A 14,283-nucleotide genomic window follows, 5' to 3' on the forward strand; every position below is an offset into this window, starting at 1 on the left:
GCCCTGAGGTGTCCATCACATACCCACTGTGAGCAGGCAGGGTTTTCCTCTGGGTCCTTGTAAGGGACTTGGTGGAAGAACCCCCTCCACTGGACCCTTGGACCCTCTTAGGTCGGTCCGCAGGGAGCGGAAGCCTGAACAGAGTGTTCATCACTGATCCATTTTATTTCCTGACAAAATTCTGAGTGGGGAGAAGTGGCCCCTTTGGGGAGCAGGGAGAGCTGCAGTGGGGTGCGGGGAGGCCTGGAGCCGAGGCAGGAGCGGGAAGAGCCAAGCCCAGCCTGGGAGCATGGAGAGCCAGCCCAGGAGCAGGGAGAGCCGGGCCCATGTTGGGAATGAGGAGAGCTCTGCCAGCATGCAGGGGAGAGCCAAGCCCAGCCTGGCAGCCAGGAGAGCCCAGCTCAGGGACAGGAGAGCCAGGCACCTCTGGGAAGCAGGCAGAGGCAGGCCAGCCCGGTGCCAGGAGGATGGAGGGGAGACGAGGATCTCCCCCATACAAGTGACAGGGCAGCAGGAGCCAGTGGAGAGGGGAGCACAGACCACACAGCCCTGATGGCATTTAGTAATGGAAGGAAAGAAAAATTTTGGGGAAAATCACATAAAATAGAACGAGAGAGAGACACAAAAGTATAGTAGGGCTCACATAGCAGTGAACAAGTAAGAAGTAGACAAAACCAAGTTCTAATTCTTGGGAAAAACATCCCAAGTAGGACACAGCCTGGCCTTGAGACAGGCCTGCAAGATACCTGCAAGAGAGATGGGAGTGATGGGAAGGAGCAATCCCCACAGCTCCCCACAACTTATCTTGGTCACAGCCTTGAGCACTGGGTAGAAAAGCACTGAGTAATGATATTGATTGTATTAACATATTAATGAACTATTACTATACAGAAATACACACCCATAAGCTAGAGGAACCCCTGCTAGCAAAATGTTCCTTTACCCTTTGAGTGACATTTTTGAGCATTGCCATTTTGAACAGGAATGAGGAACTAGTTTACCAATCAAAGAATCATGGTAAAGAATTTCTTAGCAAAAAAAAAAAAGAAAAAAATAATAGCCCTCATGGTAAAGAATTTCTTAAAATATCTAATAAAAAACCTCACTATTCAAATTTTAAACTGTCTTTGTTTAGTGCAGTGGTATTTTGAAATCAGGGGAGGCCACAGGGGAGGCTCCTGTGAGAAGCTTCTGGAAGCTACCACAGCTCCAGTCCTGGCACCACAACCCAATGCTTCTGACTCCTCTTTTTCTATCGGAGTTGGACTCTGTAGCCCCCCAGAACTCGAAGTGCTCTAAACAGAAATAAGTTTTTAACAATGAATTCTGTTCTATGAGCAGAAACAAGTGGAGAGTGAAATGGAAATGAAGGAGAAGGAAGAACCTTCAGGGCAGTAACCCTAGCCTTGGTTGCTCATTGTCCCCCTGAGTTTACACCTGAAAGCAGTGAATTAACAGCCTCTTATCTCCAGGGCCTGCAAGCATGTGTTGAGGTTGGGTCAGCACCACCCGCTGTGATGTGTCCCCTGCCCCTTGTCCATGCCACAAGCCTGATGTCCCCAACCCCCCTAGGAAACAACCCTAATGTTCCCAGCCCCCCCAGGACACACCCCCCCTGCCAACTTACAACTTCACCCCCCCTGGGTCAGGTTGGGTCCCGCCACCCGAAGCCCCTCCCCACCTTTCCTTCCTCTCCCGGCTGCTTCCTGTGATCGCACTGCAGCTCCCGGGAGGTTTCGCTCCGCCGCCCCAGGGCTGCACCCACACCCACCGCCCCGCTGACGGGACCCCCCAACTGGTGACAGCCAGAGCATCGCCCTCCCCCCCTCCCCACTGCCCTGGGCTGTGGCCCCCATGCAGGTACCGGGAGGTGATGGGAGGTGATGGGAGGGGGGTGGTTATCCCAGTACTGCCCAAACTGGGAGAGAGCAACACAAGATGGGGAGGGGGCGGAGGATAGGTGAGAGGGGGGAACTAAACTTATCCCTGGGATGAGGGTGGTGGGATTGGCAACCCTCCAACTCATCTGGAGGGTGGAGGAGCTGTGATTTTATCTCCCTCAAAATAATTTGGGGGGAGCTCAATAAATATTGGTGGGCAGGGCTGTGATAGGGGACCCCAAAGTCATGCCAAGGGTTTGGGGTCTGCAACTGGGGACCCTTAAATCACCCTCGAGCCAGGGATAAGGATGGCAAGTCCAGAATCCTTCCAGGGGACATGATAACCCCAGGGCTTAGTAGCCACAATTGGGGACTCCCATAGGAGACCCCAACTCATCCCACTGGATGGCAGCTCATCCTGCATGTGGGTGCAATAAGGGAGTCCTATAAGTCATGGTGGGATTTGGTACCATGACAGGGGACTCAAACTCATGTTGAAGTGGTTTGGAGAGATATAAGACTCCGAAATCACCCCAGGGATTTAAGACAGCAATGGGGGACTCCTAAATTACCTCTAAGAGTGTCAGCACAATTGGGTCATCACAGCTAAAGCCAGAAGTGGCTCAAAACCCCAGAACCCCCTGCACCACACAGTGGCCCCTTTGGCTTTTGGTTGCCGGTGCAGCTCCTAAAGATGTAGTAAAGGATGATCAGTGGGTTTCCAACTCTATGGGTAACCTCCCTATTCCACCTAGCAGTCCATTTTCACCTATAGTATGTTTGATGTAGGTTTTGGCTGCCACCAACACACAAAAAGCACAACCCCTATTTTGTCACTATACTATGGTTTCCTTCTCAATCACGGGATGTCTCCATTGGGGCAAAAACCTCACTGGGTGTCCTAAGGATAGGAAAGATTCTGGAATAAGTGTAATTTTGAAAATCATTGAAATCCATGCAGAAGAAAAGTCTGACATCAGCAAGGAATGCAGGAGAAGGTTTAGGATCTGCTCAGCCCATCTCCACCACCAGAAAATCCATTAGGGTGAGAGACCCCAGAGATGTCCTGACTGCAGGAGACAGTTTAGCGACACCTCAGATCTGGTCCAAGGGTGAGACCATCACACAGGCACTATGTCCTACACCTGCACTGACTGTGGGAAAGATTTTCGATGGAGGTCAGTTTTTATCCAGCATCAACAGATCCATACAGATGAGAAACCCTTAAAATGTTCAGAGTGTGGGAAGGAGTTTACCCAGAGTTCCAATTTATCACAGCATCGCTGCATCCACAAGGGAGAGAAAACCTATAAGTGTCTGGAGTGTGGGAAGAACTTTACCCAGAGTTCTTCTTTATCACGTCATCACCACATCCATACAGGAGAGAAGTTGTATCCCTGCACTCACTGCGGGAAAGCCTTCAAAAATAGCACCTCTTGGATTAATCACCAACATGACCACACTGGGGAAAAGCCCTACACGAGTCCCCAGTGTGGAAAGGGCTTCACAGCCAGCTTGGGTCTCTCCTATCGCCTACGGGTCCATACGGGTGAACGTCCCTACAAGGGTCCCGAGTGCAGAAAGACCTTCAGGCAAAGCTCCCATTTGAAGAACCATAATGCCTCTATACCAGTGAAAAACATTAAAGCTACACTCAGTGCAAGAGGAGATTTTACTGGAAATAAGATTTCATCTGTCATTATTCGACCAACCACAGCCATCACCAAGTATGAAGGGTCAAGTTGACCTCATTTTCCAAGCTCCATCACACCAATGATTCTTTCTTCAGCTTCTTCTGGACAACAAAATGGAGTCAGCTCAGGAACCACTTCATGTCCCATCCAAAATTTGAGTTTTAATATTTGTTTTAGTATCATGAAGGTTTTTTTACCAAATAAGGAAAAAACAGAAAAGTATTTACAACTAAGACGCCCTCCTAAAGGGATGTGGAAGGATGGGATCCTGAACACTTTTCCTGCACAGCAGGCTGGGAGTGCAGCTGAGGGAGCATTAGAAGAGGGAGGCAGCAGACTGCAGGACAATGCTGACAACAACAGAGCAGGATCATCTCTACTACACGGTTTTTAAATCCTTCCAGGGATGGTGGTTCCACCACCTTCCTGGGCAGACCGTTCCAACACCTAACTGTCGCAGTGCGAGACGGAGACCTGTTTGATGCAAACAAATGTCCAACTTTATTGAATCAGAAGGCGATATTTATACACTAATTAAAGAGCTAATGCCACGTATACGTATTGCTGATTGGTGATTTCTACATCTCGTTACACACGTTTTAACTTGATTGGCTACAAAACCTTTTAGCAACAGTTAACTAACAAAGCTTATCTTTCATACATTCGAGTTTCTTTGTGGATGTTGCAATCGTGCCGAGTCCCTTAATCTAATCGTCTTGCTTACTCCTTAACCTTCGAATGTCCTAACGTACTGTTCCTTGTGGTTACAAAAGTTGCTTCAAGCAGCATTGTCCTTGCACGTAGCCCAAGGCTTATGTTGAAATTGTTCCATCAGCAATTGTTCGGTGCTGACAGTCCGAGGCTGTACTGCCTCAATTCCCCCTTCCGATTGGACAAGATAAACTCGTTTCATGGCACGATCGAGCATCCGTTGAAAGCATTGAAAAATACAGGGTAGCAAGGTTAGAAAAAGTAAAAAAGCAAGTAAAGCATAACAAACAGTCTTAACCAAACTTCGCAACCATCCCGTTAAACCCCATCCTGAAAAAAGTTTATCAAACCAGTCCCAATTATCCTGTGATTGCAAATGTGCAACCCCTTCTTTAAGCAATTGTATTGCAGCATGTATAGATTGAGAGTGATCAGGAAGATTCATACAACACATTCCATTAAAATCTTCACACCCATGCCCATGAGCTAAAAGAAAAAAATCTATAGCAGCGCGGTTCTGCAAAGTAGCATGTCTAACACTATCTACATCTTTTAGCATCTGTGTTAAAATACCAGAAGTTAAGTTCATCTGCTTAGCAGTGCAACAAAATAGCATAACCAACAATCAACATATAGACGAGGGATCCCATAATCAACATATAAACGATCACATGAATTACAACATTAACAAAAACCTGTTATCAATACAACATAATACTAAAAGCACATTTTACACTGCAGTGGAAGGACTTAAACAACTTTTTAGTATGAGGAAGTTCAGATGTCCACTGGCGCATAGAACCAAGGGGGTAGAGGAGGCTTATCCGACAAAAATTGGTCGGGGGGCCCCAAAAGCGTCCCCAGACCCCTCCCTGATCACAGCACGGTGGAGTCCTGGTTTCCTCCATGGTTGCCAAATTGAAGCCCAAAAAAGCCTAATAAAATTGTTTAGAGACAAAATTCCAAGCCTATAAACAGCAAAGGCACACACACACTTTTTTTTTTTTTTTTTGTCTCTGCTGTGGTGTCTGCAGCAGGGCTCATTGTCTGAGCAGCAGCAGTGTGTGCGGGGGGGGCGAGAAGCGGCTGCGGAGGCAGGAGTGGGGGTGCTCTCTGTACGAGGAGCAGCTCTCACTCTCCTCAGCAACTTTCAGCCTCCATGAATGTGTGAAGGAATCGCAGGCCATGCTCTATCTCCACAAATAAAAAACAAGCCCGGGGGAAGCAATAAAGGTTTGTTAGTGGATTTAGACACATTTTTAGAGGTATAATTACACCAAAGAGATGCATTAGTAAAAACGGGATGTATCGGGGAAACATCCCACGCTTTGGTAGCCCAGGATCGCGATCTTGCGGGACTTGGATGGCGGCATTTTCTCCCCGCCCGGCCCCGAACCACATCAAGGGCGGCAGCTAAGGTCGCAGCGGTGGTGGCGGTGGTAGTGGCGACGACGGTCGGCGATCGGCTGAGGGGGAGCGGGGGAAGGGGGGGGCGGCCGCACAACCGCACGGGACCCGTGGCTCCTGGCACCAGCAGCAACAGCAGGGTGCGGCGAAGTTCTTTTACAATAGAGAAATTCAGCGCGGTCCATTGAGGTTGCCCCTTCCCACCATATATTACAGGCGCAACTATCACGGATCCTCTGTCTTTCCTACGGGGCTTTGGCTTTGGAGGGATTTCAATTAAACAGGCAATGTCCATATCCCCTGCTTTCTGTGCTTCGACCTTAATCGCCACCCATACACTTCGTGGGTCATCATAATCATCAGGATATAAATCAGGTTCCGATTCAGGATCAACAGGACCTGGGTCAAAGGGGTCTGGGTCCAAATCCGCATTCACCATAGCGGCAGTGGTTGGCAGCGGGGAGGCAGAAGGGGGGGCAGATGAAGTAGTAGACTCTTTTCCTTTTAAAGTTTCAAAAAGTGTTAGCCAAGGTGCTAAGAGTTTGGCGGTTTCATTATTGCCCCGTGTAGTGGCATCCCATAATTTAACTCCGACCTTGTCCCAAAATATAGGGTCATAAATAGAGACCGAATTGATGTCAGGAAAATGCTCACGGGTCCATTTTAAAACCAGTTTTAGATCATGGCCCGATATAACTTTTTTATCCTTATTAAGTAAAGTCTTTAAAGTATCATAAACGTCTTGTTCTTCTTTTGAAATGTTTGAACCCATAACAAAAAGAAGGAAGTTTCTCCAAGCTCACCTGCCAATCGCGAGGAGGTGATGAAGGTGCGCACCAAATAACCGGCTTCTTCTCAGCCTTTCTTCTTAAAAAACCAAAGTTCTTGGAGACCTGCGACCGGAAAATCTTCAACCCGAATCACGTCGGGGTCACCATTTGTCGCAGTGCGAGACGGAGACCTGTTTGATGCAAACAAATGTCCAACTTTATTGAATCAGAAGGCGATATTTATACACTAATTAAAGAGCTAATGCCACGTATACGTATTGCTGATTGGTGATTTCTACATCTCGTTACACACGTTTTAACTTGATTGGCTACAAAACCTTTTAGCAACAGTTAACTAACAAAGCTTATCTTTCATACATTCGAGTTTCTTTGTGGATGTTGCAATCGTGCCGAGTCCCTTAATCTAATCGTCTTGCTTACTCCTTAACCTTCGAATGTCCTAACGTACTGTTCCTTGTGGTTACAAAAGTTGCTTCAAGCAGCATTGTCCTTGCACGTAGCCCAAGGCTTATGTTGAAATTGTTCCATCAGCAATTGTTCGGTGCTGACAGTCTGAGGCTGTACTGCCTCACCTAACTACTCTCTCAGTAAAGAAATTCTTCCTCAGATCTGAACTAAACCTCCCCTGGTGCAACTTGAGGCCATGTCCTCTTGTCCTCTCATTGTTCACTTGAGAGAAGAGGCCAGCACTCACCTCAACACAACCTTATTTTCAGGGAGTTGAAGAGAGCAAGAAGCTCTCCTCTTAGTCTCATCTTCTCCAAACTGCACATTCCCAATTCCCTCAGTCTCTCCTCAGAGCACTTGTTCTCCAGACCCTTCACCACCTTGTAGATGCCTGTAGACTCCAGGAGCTGGCACAGCTCTTCAGAGGAGCGTTACTGCTCCTTGCCTGTCAGGAGGGATACTTTGTGAGCTCTCCTGACACCTCTGTGACACCATGGGTGATGTGATGGGACACCTCGAGCATCCTGCAGTAAAAGTTCTGTCAGTTGTCCCCTGAAGTAAGAGAATTACAACTTGGATTTTTTTTCAAGATGATTGAAAGTGTTGGTGAGAGCTCAGTGAAAAGAATCTGGCTGAAAAGCCCCACATCATTTTCTTTGCTTGACTGATTTCTTGTGAAGCAGTAGTTTTACAAAAATTCATATTTAAAATATTCATGAAAATTTAAAATATGTTTAATGAAACATATATGCAATGGTTTTAGAGAAATAGAAGTAGTAGAATCATAGAAGCAATAGTTTAAGGGGGTCTCACGGAAATTTACTAGTTGAATAACATAGGTAGGTGGGTGTTTGGCAAGGGTATATTTGATAATGGAATGTACTTACTTTGGAAAACTTATCACTCAGAGCAAAATGAGGAAAACTAACGAGAGGGTTTTTGACTGCCAGAAAAGAAAGACGAGTGCTGCAGCTCATCCAAAGGACATAGTTACAAAAAGTAAGACAATGAAGGCTTGTTAAGCCAGTTTTGTTTTTTTTCTAGAGAAAGACTTGCTCCTATAATTGGTGATCTGACATTATGTCCTTTCACTCTGTATCAATCAGTGGTGTCAGAGCTATCAGTAATGATAAGGTTCACTGTCACCTGACATCTGGTGTTACAGATGTTAAAGTCCAAAAGGAGTCGGAGAAGCCCTGCCCCTCCTCCCATCAGACAGTTGTTGCAGACCAGGTGGATAGGGGGGAATGGAAACAGGTCCCCCATCGGAAAGGTAAAAGCATCCCCTCCCAACCCCCACCACCCCCCGAGGTGCCCTTAAAGAACACATATGAGGCCCTGGACTCAGAAAATGAGGCAGAGGCCAGACAAGAGGAAGATCTCTCGGAAAAGTCTCCTGCTCGCCCCCTGTCTACCAGACGAGTTACAACTACAGCTACGAAGAAAAAAAGAAGGGTAGTTGTAGTTGGTGACTCCTTTCTGAGGGGAACTGAGGGCCCTATATGTCGACCGGACCCATCCCACAGAGAGGTCTGCTGCCCTTCCGGTGCCCGGGTGAGGGATATTAGTAGGAGACTCCCTCAACTAATTCAGCCCTCAGATTATTATCCTCTGTTGGTAGTCCAGGCTGGCAGTGATGACATTGCTGGACAAAGTACAAAGGTGATTAAAAAGGACTTCAAGGCACTGGGTCGTTTAGTTGATGGGTCAGGAGCACAGGTGGTGTTAGCCTCAGTTCTGGCAGTAGAAGACTTGAACAAGGAGAAGACTAGGAAAACTTATCTGATCAATAGGTGGCTAAGGGATTGGTGCCATGGTCAGAACTTTGGGGTTTTTCGACCACGGGACAACTTCCATACTACCTAGTGTCCTCAAATCAGATGGGCTTCATCTAACTAACAAGGGGAAAAGGACCCTAGCTTATAAGTTGTAGAGGCTGATAAGGAGGGCTTTAAACTAGATTTGAAGGGGGATGGGGTTGAAACTGGGCTCTCCAGAAAGGAGCCTAAGGGTGGTCTACCCAAGGTAAGAGACAAACCAGCAGCCCAGCTGAAGTGCATGTACACCAATGCACGCAGCATGGGCAACAAACAGGAGGAGCTGGAAGCCATCATGCATCAGGAAAGCTATGATGTAGTCGCTATCATGGAAACGTGGTGGGATAACTCCCATGACTGGAGTGCTGCCATGGGTGGCTACAGGCTCTTCAGAAGGGACAGGCAGGGTAGGAGAGGTGGAGGGGTAGCTCTATATGTTAGAGAGTCTCTTGACACTGTAGAAGTTGAAGTCAGCAATAATACGGTGGAGTGCCTGTGGATTAGAATCAGAGGAAAGGCCAACAAGGCTGATATCGTGATGGGAGTCTGTTACAGACCACCCAATCAGGATGCTGAGGGTGATGAATTATTCTACAGGCAGCTGGCGGATGTCTCAAAATCATCATCCCTTGTTCTCGGGGGCGACTTTAACCTACCAGACATCTGCTGGGAACTCCACACCACAGAGAGGAAGCAGTTTAGGAGATTCCTAGAGTGTATAGAGGATAATTTCCTGCTCCAGCTGGTAAATGAGCGCACCAGGGATGGAGCCCTGTAACGGGAGGAGCCTTTCTTGCTCCTGAGGCTCGATGAGCTGCTGGCCTCTCCCTTGCCTCGCACAAGAGCGAGCTTCATCTCTCCTCTCTGTGGGTGTGTGTCCCACCTTTATTGGCCCCCTGGTAATAGGGGGCCTGCCCTTACCAGGCACAGGTGGACTCACACCCACTCTTTGGCAACTCGAGGCACCTGGTTTATCTTGTTTCTCTACATTTCCCCCCCCCCCCTTTTTTTTTTTCTTTCTTCTGACACAAACATACACTTATAGCTTATGGGATTTAACCCTAGCTTACAAACAAACATTACATACAGGATTTTTTACAAACATACACTTAGACCTTACGGGATTTAACCCTAGCTTACAAACATACAAACATTACATATTTTTTTACATTGACTGACACAAAAATACACTTATAGCTTGCGGGATTTAACCCTAGCTTACAAACATACAAACATACACTTCTGCAGCCCAGGCAAAAAGTCTCTGCCTTTCCGACTTAAGTTGATCTTCTCCCTCCTGTATATGCTCTTCTCTTGGCTTTCCTCTGCTCAAGGGTTTCCAAAGAGAGAATCCTTATCTTGGCTTCCCTCTGCCCAGGGGTTTCCAATCCAAAGAGCTTGCTGGTCATACCTTTCAGAGAAAGTGTTAGCCCAGGCACTTTTTCAAATCAGGGAGAAGGTTCCTGTTGCCAGCTCCTCACACTGCTGCTTCTTTAGACGTATGTTTCTTGCCCCTATTCTCAACCAAACGTAGCAAGAGGAGCCTTTCTTGGATGGTCTCAGGAGGCTGTCACTCTTTGTTTACCCTCAGAGGGTAACTTTTCCCTCAAAGGGAAACTCTGGCCTGGGAGATGGAATCTCCTTTGGCTGTTGTCTGGGTCAGGCCATGGGATGCGACAGTCCTGTGCTGTCGTGCCAGCAGCAGGTGGTTGTGCTGGAGTGCCCTGACATTTCCTGTAGCCCCATAGGACTGTGCTCAATTGAGCAGCTGCCATTACTGAGGTTGGACCACCCCTGGCACCTCCAGTGTCACCCGTGGCTTGCAGGGGAAGAGGAGGGAAAGGAGATTCCCCCTGGCACTCCCTGGGTGTCCAGTGGGAGAGTGGGAGAAGCAGAGGTTGTGTCTCTAGTGGGGAACTGGCTGTGCTGGAAAGGAGGGAGGGGACATGAGTGATGACATCAGTGTGTGTAACATTGGGTTCCTGGGGAGCCCCAGGGAGAGCTGGAGGGAGCCCCGAGAGAGTTGAGCAAGTGGCAAAGTCTGGTGCTGGTCCTGTGCTGCTGGGCCGGGCTCCTGAGACTGAGAGAGCTGCTGGCAAGCAGAGAATGCTGCAGAGAGACAGCTCTGGGCTGGAGCAGCTCCTCTGCAGAGCGCAGCAGGGCTGAGGGCACTGCCTGAAGGAGCAGGGCAGAGAGAGGAGGGAGAGAGAGGAGAAAGTCAGCGTGGGCTGGAAGGAGAGCTGAGAGCTGCCTGGGAAAGAAATCTTCCGAGCCTCTGTCATGGTGAGTCTCTGGCTGCAGAGCAGTGAAGCTGGGCTTCCTGGAGGGGGTCTTCTCCAGCTGGCAGCCTGTGCCACAGCTGATGGGATCCTTCTGGAGGATTTTGGTGGGTGGGAGGAAAATATTTGGCAGAGCAGGGCTGTCCTGGAGCAGCGTCAGAGGGAGAGGTCATGGGGCTGCCTTCTGCTGGGGATGTCTGCAGGGGCTGAGAGGGTGTGTGCAGGCAGAGGTGCCCAGGGCTGTCCTTCAGAGCAGGGTCCTGCAGCCCAGGGGCTGTGTGCTGGGGCAGGGACTCTGCTGCCTGCCTGCCCAGGCTCTCAACCTGCCCAGGGAGCTCCCTGGGGCTGGCAGAAGCTGTGGCTGGCAGGAGACAGGGAGCACAGGGCAGGGTATTTCTGGTTTTGAGAGGGTTCTGTAGAACAGCACTGCTCTTGGATCCAGATCATACCCAGAGTATTTCTCAGGGGATTTTCATATACACACTCAGGGCACAGATTCCTGATGGGAAGCTTGAATTTCCTCAGGATGCACTTTCACTTTCTCTTATTAGGGTGGGAGAAAACCTCATCTGGGGAGGCGAGATCAGGGGCTGTGAATCCCTCACCATCACCCTCCTGCGTGCTAGGAACCTCATCCAGTGCTCTCACCCTCCTTTACCTCAAAGATATATTCAGCATCACCTTCCCAGGTTTATTAGTGTCTGTGTGAAAGCACAGCCCTCCGCCAGCCCGTGGGGTCTGGGGTTTTGGGCACCTCCTCCTCCATCTGCTCACACAAGAGGTGAAGTGCATCTGTGCTGTGCTGTGCCCACCTCCCCCTGCCCAGGGGCTGGAGGTGCCTGCCAGGCATTATCAACATCTGGGAGGGGTTGTGCACTGCTGGGGGAGGGAAAGGCTTTCCTGAGTGCCCCTCTGCCTCTCTCCATGCCCCCCTCAGCTGCTCTTGCTGTTGATGTCAGGCTGGGACTGGGAGTTTCAGCTGCAGGCACAGCTCTTGTGGCTCCTCCCATGCAGATGTTTTCAGGCAAGGAGGTGTCCAGCTGTGCTCTGCCCTGGGAAGCTCTGGGCAGTACAGTCTGAGTGAGGCTGGGCAGGGAGCTGACCTCCCTTCATCAGATGCCCTCATTCCATCCCGGGGCTGTCTCCTTCGTCTGTCCAAGCTGTGAGCTGCCTTCCAGGGGGCACAATGAGCCTCCTGTGTCCTGGGCTGGAAACAGGGTGCTGAGACCTTGAGTCTCAGACACTGAGTTCTTGAGACCAGATCAGACACTGAGTGCTCTTAGCTGGGTCCCTCTGCTCTCACCAGGGAGACAGAGACACAGCCCAGCTCCCCCTTCTCTGCATGCAGCTGCAGGCAATTCTCTTTGCTCACTCTGTTCTGCCTGAGTGCTGCAGCAATGCTGAGGGTTTCTGATACACAAGAACACTCCCCAGAGGAGATGGGGTAAGCTATAACAAAAAAACCCCAAACTTCTAAAACTGCATTCTCTTGTCAGGGATCTTTTATGCAGGGATGAGAATGGAATCACTAACAATCACATATGAAAAATGTCCACTCTAGGATTGCTCCCTGTCCCCACAATTCTCATAAAGCCCCCTGTTGCAGAGCTGGGACAACTTCTTGGCAGCCTGTTAAGAGTCCCTGCTCCTCTTGACAGAGACAGCAACAACCATGGCTGAAGAAAAATGCATCTTTGTTAGGAATGAGAGGGGGACTTTTTCATAGAATTGTCTCCTAAATTATTGTGTTTCCTCTTCAAACAGCTCTCCATGCCTTTTAAAAGCAGCCGACATCCAACAGCAGCTCCATCAGCCAGTTCCTCCTCCTGGCATTTGCAGACAGGTGGAAGCTGAAGCTCTTGCACTTCTGGCTCTTCCTGGGCAACGGCCTCATCACCACCACCATCGCCTGTGACCACCACCTCCACATACTTCTTCCTCCTCAATCTCTTCCTCCTTGATCTGGGATTCATCTCCACCACTCTGCCCAAAGCCATGGCCAATTTCCTCTGGGACAACACGGACATCTCCTACAAGGGATGTGCTGCACAGCTCTTGTTCATTTTATTCTTCATTTCAGCAGTTTTATCTCCTGACCATCATGTCCTACGAACACTATGTAGCCATCTGCAAACCCCTGCACTACGGGAGCCTCCTGGGCAGCAGAGCTTGTGTCCACATGGCAGCAGCTGCCTGGGGCACTGGGTTTCTCAATGCTCTGCTGCACTAGGCCAATACATTTTCCCTGCCCCTCTGCCAGGGCAATGCCCTGGACCAGTTCTTCTGTGAAATCCCTCAGATCCTCAAGCTCTCCTGCTCACACTCCTACCTCAGGGAACTTGGGCTTCTTGTAGTCAGTGCCTCTTTATTATTTGTCTGTTTTGTTTTCATAGTGGTGTCCTCTGTGGAGATCTTCAGGGCTGTGCTGAGGATCCCCTCTGAGCAGGGAAGGCACAAAGCCTTTTCCACGTGCCTCCCTCACCTGGCTGTGGTCTTCCTTTTTATCAGCACAGCCATCTTTGCCTACCTGAACCTCCCTCCATCTCTTCCCCATCTCTGGACCTGGTGGTGGCAGTTCTGTACTGGTTGGTTCCTCCAGCAGTGAATCCCCTCATTTTCAGCATGAGGAACCAGGAGCTCAAGAATTCTCTGAGGAAAATGATGACTGATATAGACTGCCTGACTTCATCTGCAATTGGCTGCAGGTGTATGCCATGAACTATCAAGTTTGTCTTTTCTCATTTTTCCTTTTTTTTTTTTTCCCCACTTTTTCCACCTTGTAAGCTATTCTTTTTAAAGAAATATCGATAGTATTCCCCTCCTCATTTTCCACCCATTTTGTGTGATACAGTAACTTTATGTTAATAGGGTAGTGGCTTGTATTAAGTGAAATAAATGAACCCTCAACATTTTTTTTTCTCTGAGATCCCTCCTAAGTGCAGCAGGAATGAATGGGAAGGGAATGTAATGTCATTATTCGTCCTTCCTACTTTACTATCCACCCATCTTTTATGGCCGAGAAAGAAACTTTGTGTAAATGGAGAGCCTCCACTGGATTAAAGTGAAATAAATGTACCTCAGGAATTTTTTTTTCTTCTTTCTCTGCTCTATGTATCAGGAATGAATGGGAAGTGAAAACCCCTCCCTGTCTGCAGCAGCCCTGGGAAGGCTGCTCTGTGCCTGGAGCAGTCAGAGCTCTTGAGGAGCACAAGGTCCAGGGCTGCTGTGCTTGGCTGATGAGAGGGGATGGCCCCAAG

At 48.9% G+C, this 14,283-nt stretch overlaps 1 pseudogene; it reads left to right on the forward strand.

The window, feature by feature from the left end:
* Positions 1-13,127: 13,127 nt before the first annotated feature.
* Positions 13,128-13,744, forward strand: LOC115600113 (annotated as a pseudogene).
* Positions 13,745-14,283: the final 539 nt, after the last annotated feature.

Source organism: Calypte anna, chromosome W (assembly GCF_003957555.1).
Source record: "Calypte anna isolate BGI_N300 chromosome W, bCalAnn1_v1.p, whole genome shotgun sequence".
NCBI classification, from domain to species: Eukaryota; Metazoa; Chordata; class Aves; order Apodiformes; family Trochilidae; genus Calypte; species Calypte anna.